Genomic DNA, 16,481 nt, shown 5'->3' with positions numbered 1-16,481 from the left:
CCCGTGTGGGGCCAGAGCCCCCCTCAGAGATGTAGGAAGTATGTAGAATACAAGAATTATGTCTATCTGAAGAATACCAGACACGGGAAATGGGAGTACGACCTCCTCCATTCACGGAAATTTTGCCTTGAAATGCTTGACGAAAAACAAAGCATCGTCCTTACAGGTCTTTACTTCCTGGTCAGGCTACTCACATCTTACTGGTGGCTGCCTCAGCCCCGGCGGCCGCAGCCTGGTCGGGCTATCATCTCCGCTCCACTGGGGATCACTGTCCCCAGCCCTCAGGTCTTGGTGGCACTGTTCGTGCAGGAGTTGGAGTCTGTCGAGGCCAGCAGATGGGGGGAAGACCACCTGGTGAAGCGCATTGTCTCCATTTTGCGAAGGTCGCGGTCTTTGGAGCTAGGAGAGGCCATAGCTGAACGCGCAATTATCAATTTCTTGGAAAGTAAGATGAAAGTTGATGATGACGAGTCTTAAAGAAATTCAATAGTCGATACACTAACCTAGGCTTCACACTGACCGGTCACACTGACCTAGGCTTCACACTGACTAGTCACACTGACCTAGGCTTTACACTGACTGGTCACACTGACGCAGGCTTCACACTGACTGGTCACACTGACCCAAGCTTCACATTGACTGGTCACACTAACCTAGGCTTCACACTAACTGATCACACTGACCTAGGCTTCACAGTGATTGGTCACACTGACCTAGGCTTCACACTGACTGGTTTCCACTGACTAGCCACAATGTGTAAGGCTTAAAATTGACTGATAATGCTGCTCTAGACTTCATTCTGGTTGGTAACAGAGTATCATGCATCACACTGACTGGTCATACTGCCTAAGTCTTTCTTCTGGTTGGTTACAATGTCTCATGCTTCAAAGTGATAGGCCATAGTGCCTCAGGCTTCACAATGACTGGTCATATTGCTCAGGCTTCACACTAACTGGTCATACTGCCCCAGCCTTCACAATGACTGGTCATGCTGCCCCAGGCTTCACATAGACTAGTCATACTGCCTCAAGCTTCACACTGACTGGTCATACTGCCCCAGACTTCACACTGACTGTTCATATTGTGCCAGGCTTCACACTGACAAGTCAAACTGCCCCAGGCTTCGCACTGACTGGTCATACTGCCCCATACTTCACACTGATTGGTCATGCTGCCCTAGCCATCATACTGACTGGTCATACTGCCCAGGCTTCATACTAACTGGTCATACTGTTCAGGCTTCACACCGAATGGTCATACTGCCCCAGCCTTCACACTAACTGGTCATATTGTCCCATGCTTCACATTGACTGGTCATACTGCCCCAGTCAGCTTCACACTGACTGGCCATATTGAGCAACCTTCGCAGTGAGTGGTCATACTGCCCAAGACTTCACAATGAATGGTCATACTGACCTATGTTTCACAATGACTGGTCATATTGTCCCAAGCTTCACACTAACTGGTCATGCTGCTCCAGGCTTCACACAAACTGGTCCTGCTGACCCAACCTTCACAGTGACTGGTCATACTATCCCAGGCTTCACACTGAATGGTCATGCTAACCCAGGTTAGACACTGACTGATCATACTACCCCAGCCTTTACACTGCCTGGTCATACTGCTCAGGCTTCACACTCACTGATCATGCTGCTCCAGCCTTCACAGTGATTGGTCACACTACCCCAGGCTTCACGCTGACTGGTTATACTGCCCCAGTCTTCACAGTGACTGATCATACTGCTCCAGGGTTCACATTGACTGATCATACTGCCCCAGGGTTCACACTGACTGGTCATGCTGCCCCAGGGTTCACACTGACTGGTCATGCTGCCACAGGGTTCACACTGACTGGTCATACTGTCCCAGGCTTCACAGTAACTGATCATATTGCCTCAGGCTTCACAGTCTCCGGCCATGAATTAGGGTTCACAATTACCGGTTATACTGAACCAGGCTTCTCAGTAATTGGTCATGTTGCTCAAGGTGTCAAATCGACTGGCCATGAGAGGCCGTATCCCTCAAAGCCAGAGACTTATCGGTTATAATGCCCCAGGCTTCGTGGTGGCTGGCCATACCACCCGAATTTTCACGGGTCATGCCTTTACAAAGACCATCCCAGACATTGCAGCTACCGGACTTGCACCCTGACGCAAGCTTTATACGTGCTACCCTTATTGCTTTAGGGAGCTCCTGGACGTGAAATGATGTCCTGCGTCAGTTTTAACAAGAGACAATGGTTAACTGGTTGTTCAGGCCTGAGGCCTATCAACTGCCAGGGTCACTCAGGACCGAACACTCCCTTGCATCTTCAAGTATTAAAGACAGATCGAGGGCCACTTACACTCTCACAGAGTATATGGCCTTTTCAAGAGGCAATGAATTAAGGTCAGGCTAAAGTAGTCGGACATGAAATCTATGCACACCTGAACAAATCTGCGATGTAAGTTTGCCATGTAACTGATGTATCATTATATTTAAAAAGATATATGTAAATAGAAATAAATGACGTTTATATGCGTATGTTTTACGGCATGTTTGTGATTTCATCCTTCTGTATGTCTGTCTGTCTGTCTGTCTCTCTCTCTCTCTCTCTCTCTCTCTCTCTCTCTCTCTCTCTCTCTCTCTCTCTCTCTCTCTCTCTCTCTCTCTCTCTCTCTCTCTCTCTCTCTCTCTCTCTCTCTCCCTCTCTCTCTCTCTCTCTCTCTCTCTCTCTCTCTCTTACCTGTATCTTTTCTGGCTGCAACCCATGAGGAAAGCTTTGACTTCCGGTTTAAGAAAGATACGCTGGACGCAGGAAAAGACAACAAAGGCCACATTCGTTCACACTCAGTCTCTAATTGTCATGTAAAATGCACCGAAACCACAGTTCCCTTTCCACATCCAGGCCCCACAAAACTTTCCATGGTTTACCCCAGACGCTTCACATGCCCTGGTTCAATCCATTGACAGCACGTCGACCCCGGTATACCACAACGTTCCAATTCACTCTATTCCTTGCACGCCTTTCACCCTCCTGCATATTCAGACCCCGATCGCTCGATATCTTTTTCACTCTATCTTTCCACATCCAATTTGGTCTTCCACTTCTCGTTCCCTCCACCTCTGACACATATATCCTCATTGTCAATCTTTCCTCACTCATTTCCCCCATGTGACCAAAGCATTTCCAAATGCCCTCTTCTACTCTCTCAACCACACTCTTTTTATTACCACACATCTCTCTTACCCTTTTATTACTCACTCGATCAAACCACCTCACACCTCACATTGTCCTCAAACATCTCATTTCCAACACATCCACCCTCCTCCGCACAACTCTATCTATAACCCACGCCTCGCAACCATATAAACATTGTTGGAACCACTATTCCTTCAAACATACCCATTTTTGCTTTCCAAGATAATGTTTTCGCCTTCCACACATTTTTCAACGATCCCAGAACCTTCACCCCCTCCCCCACCCTGTGACTCACTTTCGCTTCCATGGTTCCATCCGCTGCCGAATTCACTCCCAGATATCTAAGACACTTCATTTCCTCCAGTTTTTCTCCATTCAAACTTACCTCCCAATTGACTTGTCCCTCAACCCTACTGCACCGAATAACCTTGCTCTTATTCACATTTGCCCTCAGTTTTCTTCTTTCACACACTTTACCAAACTCAGTCACCAGCTTCAGCAGTTTCTCGCACGAATCAGCCACCAGCGTTTTATCATCAGCGAACAACAACTGACTCACTTCCCCTTCCCAAGCCCTCTTATCCACAATAGACTGCATACTTGCCCCTTTTTCCAAAACTCTTGCATTCACCTGCTTAACAAGCCCATCCATAAACAAATTAAGCAACCATGGAGACATCACGCACCCCTGCCGCAAACCGACATTCACTGAGAACCAATCACTTTCCTGTCTTCCTACTCGTACACATGCCTTGCCTCCTCGATAAAAACTTTTCACTGCTTCTAACAACTTGCCTCCCACACCATATATTCTTAATACCTTCCACAGAGCATCTCTATCAACTCTATCATATGCCTTCTCTAGATCCATAAATGCTACATACAAATCCATTTGCTTTTCTCAGTATTTCTCACATACATTCTTCAAAGCAAACACCTGATCCACACATCCTCTACCACTTCTGGAAGGACGTAAACATCATGCATAAGATAAGAGAACAAATGGGAACATCGATGAGGGGGGGTGAGGGGTGAAGTGTTATGATAAAGTGATGAGATGGAGTGAGCATTTTGAAGGTTTGTTGAATGTGTTTGATGATCGAGTGGCAGATATGGGGTGTTTTGGTCGGGTTGGTGTGCGAAGTGAGAGGGTCAGGGAGAATGATCTGGTTAAGAAAGAAGAGGTAGTGAAAGATTTTTGGATGAGGAAACCAGGCAAGGTGGCGGTTTTGGATGGTATTCCAGCTGAATTTATTAAGAAAGGAGGTGACTGTGCTGTTGATTGGTTGGTAAGGATGTTCAGTGCATGTATGGATCATGGTGAGTTGTCTGAGAATTGGCGGAAAGCATGCATAGTACCTATGTACAAAGGCAAAGGGGAAAAGGCGAGTGTTCAAATTACAGAGTCATAAGTTTGTTGAGTATTCCTGGGAAATTATATGCGTTGGTATTGATTGAGAGGGTGAAGACATGTATAGAGCATCAGATTGGGGAAGAGCAGTGTGGTTTCAAAAGTGGCAGAGGATGTGTGGATCAGGTGTTTGCTTTGAAGAATGTTTGTGAGATGAGATGATGTGAGTATTTTGAAGGATTATAACTGAATGTGCTTGGTAACTGAGTGGCAGATATAGGGTGTTTGAGTAGAGGTGGTATGCGAAGCGAGAGAGTTATGGAGAGTGGTTTAGTGAAGAAAGAGTTGCGGTGAAAGCCTTGCATGTGATGAAATGTGGCAAGGTGGCTTGAGAGGATGGTATTGCAGCTGAATTTAAGAAAGGGGGTGACAGTGTTGTTGATTGGTTGGTAAGGATTTTCAGTGTATTTATGGATAATGGTGAGATACCTGAGGATTGGTGGAATGCATGCATAGTGCCACTGCAAAAAGGTAAAGGGGATAAAGGTATGTGTTCATACTACCGAGGTATAAGTTTGTTGAGCATGTCTGGAAAATTATATGTGAGGGTATTGATTGAAAGAGATACCTGAGGATTGGTGGAATGCATGCATAGTGCCACTGTAAAAAGGCAAAGGGGATAAAGGTGTGTGTTCATACTACCGCGGTATAAGTTTGTTGAGCATGTCTGGAAAATTATATGGGAGGGTATTGATTGAAAGGGTGAAGGATCATACTGAGCATCACTCTGAGGAGGAGCAATGTGGTTTCAGAAGTGTGGATCAAGTGTTTGTTTCAAAGAATATGTGAGAAATGATGGATTTGTATGTGACACTTATGAAAGGCAAACGACAAGGTAGATAGGGATACTTTGTGACTTTGTGGAAGGTTTTCAGAATATACGATGTGGAAGACAAGCCGATACAAGTAGTGAGAAGTTTTTATCAAGGTTGTATAGCATGTGTATGAGTAGGGAAAGAGGAAAGTGAATTGTTCCCAGTGAAGGTCGGTCTGCAGCAGGGTTGTGTGATGTCCCCATGGTTCTTTAATTTGATTATAGATTGCGTGGTGAGGGAGGTAAATGCAAGAGTCTTGGAGAGAGGGGCGATTATGCGGTCTGTAATGAGACAGCCTGTGTAGTGAGTCAAATGTTATTCGCTGATGATACAGCACTGTTGGCTGATTCGAGTTAGAAACTTTAGAAGTTGATGATTGAGTTTGGCAGAGTGTGTGAAAAGAGAAAGGTGTAAGTAATTGTGAATGAGAGGAAGATTATTAGGTTTAGCAGGGTTGAGGGATGAGTTAGTTGATATGTAAGTTTGAATGAAGAATAATTGGAAGAAGTGAAGTGTTTCAGATATCTGGGAGGAGGGAACAAAGATTCTTGGAATGATGAAGGATATGTGGATATTTCGTAGGGCAAAAATGAGTGTGTTTGAAGGAATAGTAGTTCCAACAATATCATATGGCTGCGAGGCATACGTTACAGATAAGGCTGTACAGAGAAGCGTATAAGTTTTGGAAATGATATGTTTGAAGACAGTATATGGTGAGAGGTGGTTTGATCAAGTGAATACTGAAAGGGTAATAAAGAGTGTGCTTGAGAGAGCAGAAGAGGTTGTCCTAAAGTTATTGGGACATATGGACACAATGAGCGAAGAAAGGTTGACAAAGAGGATATATGTGTCAGAAGTGGAGGGAAAAAGGAGAACGGGGAAACCTAACCGGAGATGGAAGGATGGAGTGAAAATCATTTTGAGTTATTGAGGCCTGAACGCGCAGGAGGGTGAAAGACGTGCACGGGATAGAGTGAATTTGAACGATGTGGTATACTGAGGTCGACGTGCCGTCAGTGGACTGAGCCAGGGCATGTGAAGCTCAGGGGTAAATCATGGAGAGGTTTCTAATTCAACCCTAAATTTTTGTACTTTTAGTCCGCCGCTCCATCTCCTTCCACTGAAATTAAGCCATTCCCCATATTTTCCTATCATTGATTTTCTGAACACTGCTTAGCTCCAGGTGAACAAATCGTATAGCCCAAACGTTATACCTTCTCGTGTTCTCAAGGAGTGTGCCCCTGTTTCGGCTCTGTCTCTAAGTCAAACGTTTCCTTTCTCTTCTAAGCTTGCTTTGGTGCAGGCTATCCCCAAGTGTATCCTTTGGTGCAGTCCATTTCCACAACCCTCACATCTGCTCACTCGAAAGTCTTTGAAACTCCCCTAAACTCTCAGTCTCTCAGACATTTAGAATTCCCGTTCATCAACACGGATTTCGCAGTGCAAGGTCTACTGGTGATCTCTCCCATATGACTCACCTGTGGTCTTCCTGTCTTATAAATTTTGGCGAAACTTTCGTCGTAACCCTCAACATCTCTGAAGCAATTGACAGGGTGTGGCATAAGTCTTCGCTTTCCAAACTCTCTTCCTTTTGCTTTATGCTTATCTCTGCTCTGTAAAGCAAAGTTCCCTCTATGGCTGTGCGATCGCAACACTCGTTGATGAATTGACGTCCCTCTCCTATGCTATTAATAGTGGTGTTCCTCAGGGATCTGTCCTATCACCTGCTCTCTTTCTTCTCTCTATAAATGATCTATTTCCGAATACCATCCCAATTTACTCTCATACTGAAGATTCTACTTTACACATTTCAACCCACTTTGCAATTCACTCTCATACTGATGATTCTACTTTACACATTTCAGCCCACTTTCCTGTCATTATTTTTTTTCTCGTATCGATCATATTTCCTCTCTCAATTCGGACCTCAGCAATATCTCAAAATGCGGAAGGAGTGTCCTATATAGATATATTAGTGCTAAAACGCAATTTTCCCCCGTATTCCTACATGAAAGACACTCGTTTTCCTTTATTTAGTTTCAGTTTCAGAACACCACAGCTTAACTCCGTAATGATATTAAGTGGCTTGTTGGGCATAACAATATCCTCTACTCCATCTTGGAAACCACACATAAAGAACATCACAAAGACTGCTTCCCAAACGCTGGAGGATGTCGTGCAGGTGAGGAAAACCATTATTCACGTGAGTGGCAATTTCAGGGAAGTAATTCACTCTAGGGTGTCTCCTCTTCCACCTATCTATTAACCAGAATGGTAATTATAGAAGCTTTGCGTCTCACTGATTCTCCTGACACCACCTCTCTTCAACCATCTGTTTCTAGAAGTTGCGATGGTGCTGTTGTATGTCTCTATACGCACGCGTGTAGCTGTTGCTTCCAACAGCTTCTGTGTGGAGACCAGCTACTCGAGGACTGACGATTATGATACCTCCCTTTTTCATTTTTTTTTTCCTTGAAGCAACTAAGATGTAGAATTCTCTTTCTTTTCTTGTTGGGTCAGGCAACGGCTGCGGAATCCTTTATAATGTCTACTTTCTATTTCTCTCATTCCATTAATTTTACCAGAAGTCGCCTGTGGCTGGGGCATGTTTTGTCCGTATAGTGTCGGTAACGAGAGAGAGAGAGAGAGAGAGAGAGAGAGAGAGAGAGAGAGAGAGAGAGAGAGAGAGAGAGAGAGAGAGAGAGAGAGAGAGAGAGAGAGAGAGAGAGAGAGAGAGAGCGAAGTTCGTCCACCTTGCTGTCTCCTTACTATGAAACAAGGTCTGTTGCGACGCACATCTGAGATTACAGGTAGAGAATATGTGGTGGGTGTCATTTATAGTTAAGATAATGATCTTTGCACATGATCATATACAAAAAGATTTTGGGGAAGCATTTTCAAAACTAATGATGGAAATATATGACAAAACATCCCAGCATGAGATACATCTTCAGTGTAATGAATAGTGAGGCGTGAACCAACCACTGATAACTATATCTACTGTATTATCTAAGTTATCGTGAGTGGACAATAGAGTATAATGGCATGTCATGAACCTTCTCCCTTCACAACGCTGTGTTGTGTCACATACCTGACATCTGTATCATGTCTTCATATCCTCTGTGTACGCGTTATAGCGTTGAAACTGTGAGTATACATAAAGATGAACTTCATGCATAGGTATACATGAGTAAATACATGCACACACACACACACACACACACACACACACACACACACACACACACACACATACACACACACACACACACACACACACACATACACACACACACACACACACACACACACACACACACACACACACACACACACACACACACACACAGGGCAGTTTGGCAATAACATGTTGACAGGCCACATGACAACCGTTAATTATCATCATTGTTATTATTATACCACCACACAACTACTAGAGGAGGCCCAGAGGAGGGCAACGAAGATGGTACCAGTGTAAAGAGAACGGAGGTGCTAGGAAAGGCTTGAAGCATTGAATTTGCTCACCGTGGAAGAGAGAAGAATGAGGGGTGACCTGACTACAACAGTCAAGTTATCTAAAACAGATAGATGATGTGGACGGTGAACAGTTGTTTGAGAGGTGTAAGGTCAGAACAACTACTGAACATAACATAAATTTAAGAAAGAAACTTGTTAGAAAAGATGAGGAAATACATTTATAGTACAAGAGTGGCGGATGAACAGAATCCAGTGAAAGATGACGTGATAAACATGAACAGAATACAAAGGGCCCTACGAGTGTAAAACTCCCTCCCTCATCCTTCCCGTACAGTACAAATAAGTAACAGTGTACACACAATACATTCAGACGAGACAATGGGAAAAGCAGGTATAGGAAAGAAGTCCCTGATGGTGTTGAGATTATATGATCTTCCAAATGATTATAGGTAGCTCGGGGGAGATCTGGAGTCTCATGATGACAGGGAGTCATTGACAGACAAACGTTTTTAGAACATTTTGAGGAAAATCCTACATAACAGTATATCAGCAAACGCAAGAGAATGAGAGGGACTGACACAGAGGGACTGACACACCATAATTACCAGATCTTATCTTCACACATAACAATGTGGATATTGAGAATATTGTATTGATACGCTAATTAGCAGATCCTCATGAACTATAACCAATCCACTATAACCAGATAAAACTAGACTTAGGGAGAACTCGGACCCAGTGAAAGCAGACCAGAACATAGCAAGTGCAGACAAGGCCACAGATATCTCCTATTCGAATCAACCGTCCCTCTCTGTGTGTTTTACAGTGCTTAGATTATGTTCATTTTGAATCACGAAATACTTGAAACACACATCTGTTCTCGCAGGCTGATTTATCCATACATCCTTTATGGCTAATGGCGTATCTCGAAGAACAATAGAATGACTGGCGAAGTTTGTCAAGAATAATAACGGCTTTACGCTCGTATGTGTCTGACCCAGATGTTGACAGCGGAAGTCCTCAGCTGACCTCAAAAACTTGGCACCATTTACGCAGGTCGTGAGCTGGACTCATAGCCCAATGCTGGTGTCCACATAGCTCATTTATTCATTCACAGACTCCGTGATCACTCCATACACTAGCTCCCTCCTCATACATAAACCTGATTCTTAAAAATCGACAATATGCGTAATTCTTCCGATAGAGATAGTGGCACGAGATGCGTGAGGACAGAACAACAAGGAAGGAATAGAGGCAGAGGGTGTGTCAGCAGGGGGACAGTGAGGGAGAGGCAGTGGCAGAGCGGGTGTGTGAGGAGGGACAATGAGGGAGTGAAAATATCAAAGGGTGTTTGAGCAGGGAACAGTAGAGAGTGTGTGATGGGGAACAGAGAGAGAGAGAGAGAGAGAGAGAGAGAGAGAGAGAGAGAGAGAGAGAGAGAGAGAGAGAGAGAGAGAGAGAGAGAGAGAGAGAGAGAATGGTAGAGGGTGTGTGAGGGGAGAACAGAGAGGGAGATACAGTAACAGTGGGATTGTGTGTGAGGGGGAACAGTGAGGGAGTGAAAACACACACACACACACACACACACACACACACACACACACACACACACACACACACACACACACACACACACACACACACACACACATGAGTAAGATGACATAACATGACTTGTTCGTTCGCGTGAAGACGCTCTTGCCACACTCTAAACCACCACACCTGTACATGTTCACACCCTTCCTCCCTTACAGGGTTCACGAGGAAAGATTCTTCTTCCCTGTCCCACAGCTTGTCGTGACGAGATATTGTAGCACGGGTGTCAAGCCATTACCCTCCTGACGATGGTGTACTACTTTCGCACGAACCCGGATATATGACAGGCTGTCTTCTCTGAGGCCCTATTAAGCCGGTGTCACATACTTGTGTTTCCTTTTCTACAGCGTCTAACACCAGCGCTTCATTCCTCCATCATAACTACTGCTACCAACACCTACACTGCTTACCACTATCATAACTACTACCACCAACACCTGCACTCCCTACCACCATCATAACTACCACCATTAACACCTGCACTACCTGCCATCATTATCATAATTACCATCATCACAACTCAATAACTCACTAAGACTGAAGTAATCAATAAACTTCTAAGATGAAAGTGAAAGATAACTGCATAACAGAGAGGCAATGAATTAAGTAAATTGGTAAATATCACCAACCTATTAAAGGTCATTGATCAATAACTCATTAAAGAGCACTTAACAATAACCCATTAAGGTGAAGTGATCAATGTCTACTAAGGGGAAGTGACCCACTAAAGGACGGTGATGAACAACCCATTAAGGGGAAGTAATCATAGACCCATTAAGCAGTAGTGATCGATAACCCATTAGGGGACAGTGATCAATAACCCATAAAAAGACAATAAACAATAACCCATTAAATGGCAGTGATCAATTACCGATTAATGCGCACTTAGCCATATATCATGTAGGGGCAGCATCAATGACTTATCAAGGAACACAGTGGTCAGTGGCCACTTAAGGGGCAATGATGAACAAACCATTGAGGGAAAGTGATCAATGACCACGTCAAGCGGCAGTGACGAATGGAGATAAAGTACTCAGGCATCGGTTCGGTGATGTAGCGATTAGTTGGCTGTTTTTCTGATAACAGAAACACTTTATCTCCACATACAACAGTCTTCTAACAGACACACTTTCCTCTGACTTAAAGGGTTATTGATCACTGCTCTTTCGTGGGTTGCAGATCACTATCCTTTGATGGGATGATGATCACTGCCTCTTAAAGGGTCACAGATCACTGCCCTTTACTGGGTTATTGATTACTACCCCGTGATGTGTTACTGATCAATGTCCCTTATTGGTTTATTGATCACTGCCCTTTAATGGGTTATTGATCACTGCCCATCAATGGGTTATTTGTCAGTGCCACTTAATGGGTTATTGATCACCACCCTTTACTAGGTTATTGATCACTGCCTTGTAATGGGTTTAGCGATTACTGCCCTTTTTGAGTCACTGATCACTGCCCCTTCATGAATCACTGATTACTGCCCTTTCATTGATCTATTGATCACTGCCCCTTAATGGGTTATTGAAAACGTCTAGTAAGATCGGGTTATTGATCATTCCCATTGTAATGTGTAATCATTACTTCTCCGTCAAGGGACTATTGGCCACTTCCTTGCAAATAAGTTATTCATTACTAATATCTTAACTGGTCATTGAGTGGTTCGCCGTAGCGGGTAGGCCTCTGGTTGGACACAGTTAATCACAGTGGCTGGTGCCGCCCTGCCTCACTTACTGACCTTGTACTCCAGTACAAGCATCCCCACCACAGCCACCACCACAGCCACCACCACAACCACCACCACAGCCACCACCACAACCACCACCACAGCCACCACCACAGCCACCACCACAACCACCACCACAGCCACCACCACAACCACCACCACAGCCACCACCACAGCCACCACCACAGCCACCACCACAACCACCACCACAGCCACCACCACAACCACCACCACAGCCACCACCACAGCCACCACCACAGCCACCACCACAACCACCACCACAGCCACCACCACAGCCACCACCACAACCACCACCACAGCCACCACCACAGCCACCACCACAGCCACCACCAGCCACCACCACAGCCACCACCACATCACCACAACAGCCACCACCACAGCCACCACCACAGCCACCACCACAACCACCACCACAGCCACCACCACAGCCACCACCACAACCACCACCACAACCACCACCACAACCACCACCACAACCACCACCACAGCCACCACCACAACCACCACCACAACAACCACCACAGCCACCACCACAACAACCACCACAGCCACCACCACAGCCACCACCACCACCACCACCACCACAGCCACCACCACAGCCACCACCACCGCCGCCAACACAATGCGCACACCAACCTATTATGATTACCATCATAACCACCACCTAGATCATTACCACCACAACAACCATAACTACCCAGTCCACTGAAACTATAGATACCTTTGTCACTTCCACCATCATCACCACCCGACAGCTACCACATCGCTACCACCAAAACCACCACAATTAGATTGCTACGACTTGTACCTCACCTCTGCCACCACTACCACCACCACCACCACATTACCTGCAACCACTATCTCTACCCTTCATCACCACCATCTGTGTCACCACCACGTTTATCACTAATAATGCCATCATATCCACTACTATTGCCACCATTACCAACATGATTACCACAACCAACAGATCTACCTTCATCACTACCACCCTCACAGACACCACAACCAACAGATCTACCTTCATCACTACCACCCTCACAGACACCACAACCAACAGATCTACCTTCATCACTACCACCCTCACAGACACCACAACCAACAGATCTACCTTCATCACTACCACCCTCACAGTTACCACAACCAACAGATCTACCTTCATCACTACCACCCTCACAGACACCACAACCAACAGATCTACCTTCATCACTACCACCCTCACAGACACCACAACCAACAGATCTACCTTCATCACTACCACCCTCACAGACACCACAACCAACAGATCTACCTTCATCACTACCACCCTCACAGACACCACAACCAACAGATCTACCTTCATCACTACCACCCTCACAGGCACCACAACCAACAGATCTACCTTCATCACTACCACCCTCACAGACACCACAACCAACAGATCTACCTTCATCACTACCACCCTCACAGACACCACAACCAACAGATCTACCTTCATCACTACCACCCTCACAGACACCACAACCAACAGATCTACCTTCATCACTACCACCCTCACAGACACCACAACCAACAGATCTACCTTCATCACTACACCCTCACAGTTACCACAACCAACAGATCTACCTTCATCACTACCACCCTCACAGACACCACAACCAACAGATCTACCTTCATCACTACCACCCTCACAGACACCACAACCAACAGATCTACCTTCATCACTACCACCCTCACAGTTACCACAACCAACAGATCTACCTTCATCGCTACCACCCTCACAGTTACCACAACCAACAGATCTACCTTCATCACTACCACCCTCACAGACACCACAACCAACAGATCTACCTTCATCACTACCACCCTCACAGTTACCACAACCAACAGATCTACCTTCATCACTACCACCCTCACAGTTACCACAACCAACAGATCTACCTTCATCACTACCACCCTCACAGACACCACAACCAACAGATCTACCTTCATCACTACCACCCTCACAGACACCACAACCAACAGATCTACCTTCATCACTACCACCCTCACAGACACCACAACCAACAGATCTACCTTCATCACTACCACCCTCACAGACACCACAACCAACAGATCTGCCTTCATCACTACCACCCTCACAGACACCACAACCAACAGATCTACCTTCATCACTACCACCCTCACAGTTACCACAACCAACAGATCTACCTTCATCACTACCACCCTCACAGACACCACAACCAACAGATCTACCTTCATCACTACCACCCTCACAGACACCACAACCAACAGATCTGCCTTCATCACTACCACCCTCACAGACACCACAACCAACAGATCTACCTTCATCACTACCACCCTCACAGACACCACAACCAACAGATCTACTACCATCGCTGCCATCCTTACAGCTACCACAACCACACCTATAAGTAACTCTGTAATATACCCTGCATCCTCACCACCACAACCATAACTACTGTCTTTGCCAAATTACCACCACAACCATAACTGCTAACTTTACCACCACCAACATCATCACCACTACAACCATAACTACTATCTTTACCACCATCACTATCATCATCACCATCACAACCATAATTACTATTCTTACCACCATCACCACCATAACCATAGCTTTTATCTTTACCTCCAACACCACCATCATCACCAACACAACCCTAACCACCATCTTTACCACCGTCACTATCTTCATCACCACCACAACCATAACTACAATATTTACCACCATCACCACCACCACAACCATAAACAACAATTATCATCTTTACCACAATCACCCAATCATCACCACCACAACCATAAGTACTATCTTTACCACAATCACCCCATCATCACCACCACAACCATAAGTACTATCTTTATTACCATCACCACCATACCACCACAACAACCATAACTACTGTCTCTACCAACATCACCACATCATCACTTCCACAACCATAACTACAACAACTATCTTTCTTACCATCACGACAATCATCATCACCACCACCACCACCATCACAACCATAACTACTATCTTTACACCATCACCACCATAATCACCACCACAACCATAACTACTATCTTTACACCATCACCACCATAATCACCACCACAACCATAACTACTATCTTTACACCATCACCACCATAATCACCACCACAACCATAACTGTTATCATTGCCACCATCACAACAATTATCACCACCACTACCATAACTACTATCTTCACCACCATCACCACCATCATCACCACTACAACCATAACTGTTATCATTGCTACCATCACAACAATTATCAACACCACTACCATAACTACTATCTTCACCACCATCACCACAATCATCACCACTACAACCATAACTACTATCTTTACCTTCATCTCCACCACAACCATAACTACAACAACTATCTTTCTTACCATCACGACAATCATCATCACCACCACCACCACCATCACAACCATAACTACTATCTTTACACCATCACCACCATAATCACCACCACAACCATAACTGTTATCATTGCCACCATCACAACAATTATCACCACCACTACCATAACTACTATCTTTACACCATCACCACCATAATCACCACTACAACCATAACTGTTATCATTGCCACCATCACAACAATTATCACCACCACTACCATAACTACTATCTTCACCACCATCACCACCATCATCACCACTACAACCATAACTGTTATCATTGCTACCATCACAACAATTATCAACACCACTACCATAACTACTATCTTCACCACCACCACCACAATCATCACCACTACAATCATAACTACTATCTTTACCATCATCACCACCATCATCATCACCACAATCATAACTATCTTTACCACCATCACCACCATCATCATCACCACAATTATAACTACTATCTTCACCACCATCACCACAATCATCACCACTACAACCATAACTACTATCTTTACCTTCATCCCCACCACAACCATAACTACTGTCTTTACCACTACCACCACAATAATCACCACCATAGCCACAACTACTGTCTTTACCACCACCACCACAATCATCACCATCATCACCACCACAATTATAACTACTATCTTCACCACTACCACCACCATCATCACCACCATAGCCACAACTACTGTACCACCACGACCACAATCATCATCACCATCATCACTACCACAACCATGAATACACCATCACAGACAAAGACACACAGACAATTCGGTTTATTTCTATAAAATTACGTTTCATGTCATCGTA

This window comes from Panulirus ornatus, chromosome 18, assembly GCF_036320965.1.
Source record: "Panulirus ornatus isolate Po-2019 chromosome 18, ASM3632096v1, whole genome shotgun sequence".
In the NCBI taxonomy this organism is placed as follows: Eukaryota; Metazoa; Arthropoda; class Malacostraca; order Decapoda; family Palinuridae; genus Panulirus; species Panulirus ornatus.
This window is presented reverse-complemented; position numbering follows the sequence as displayed.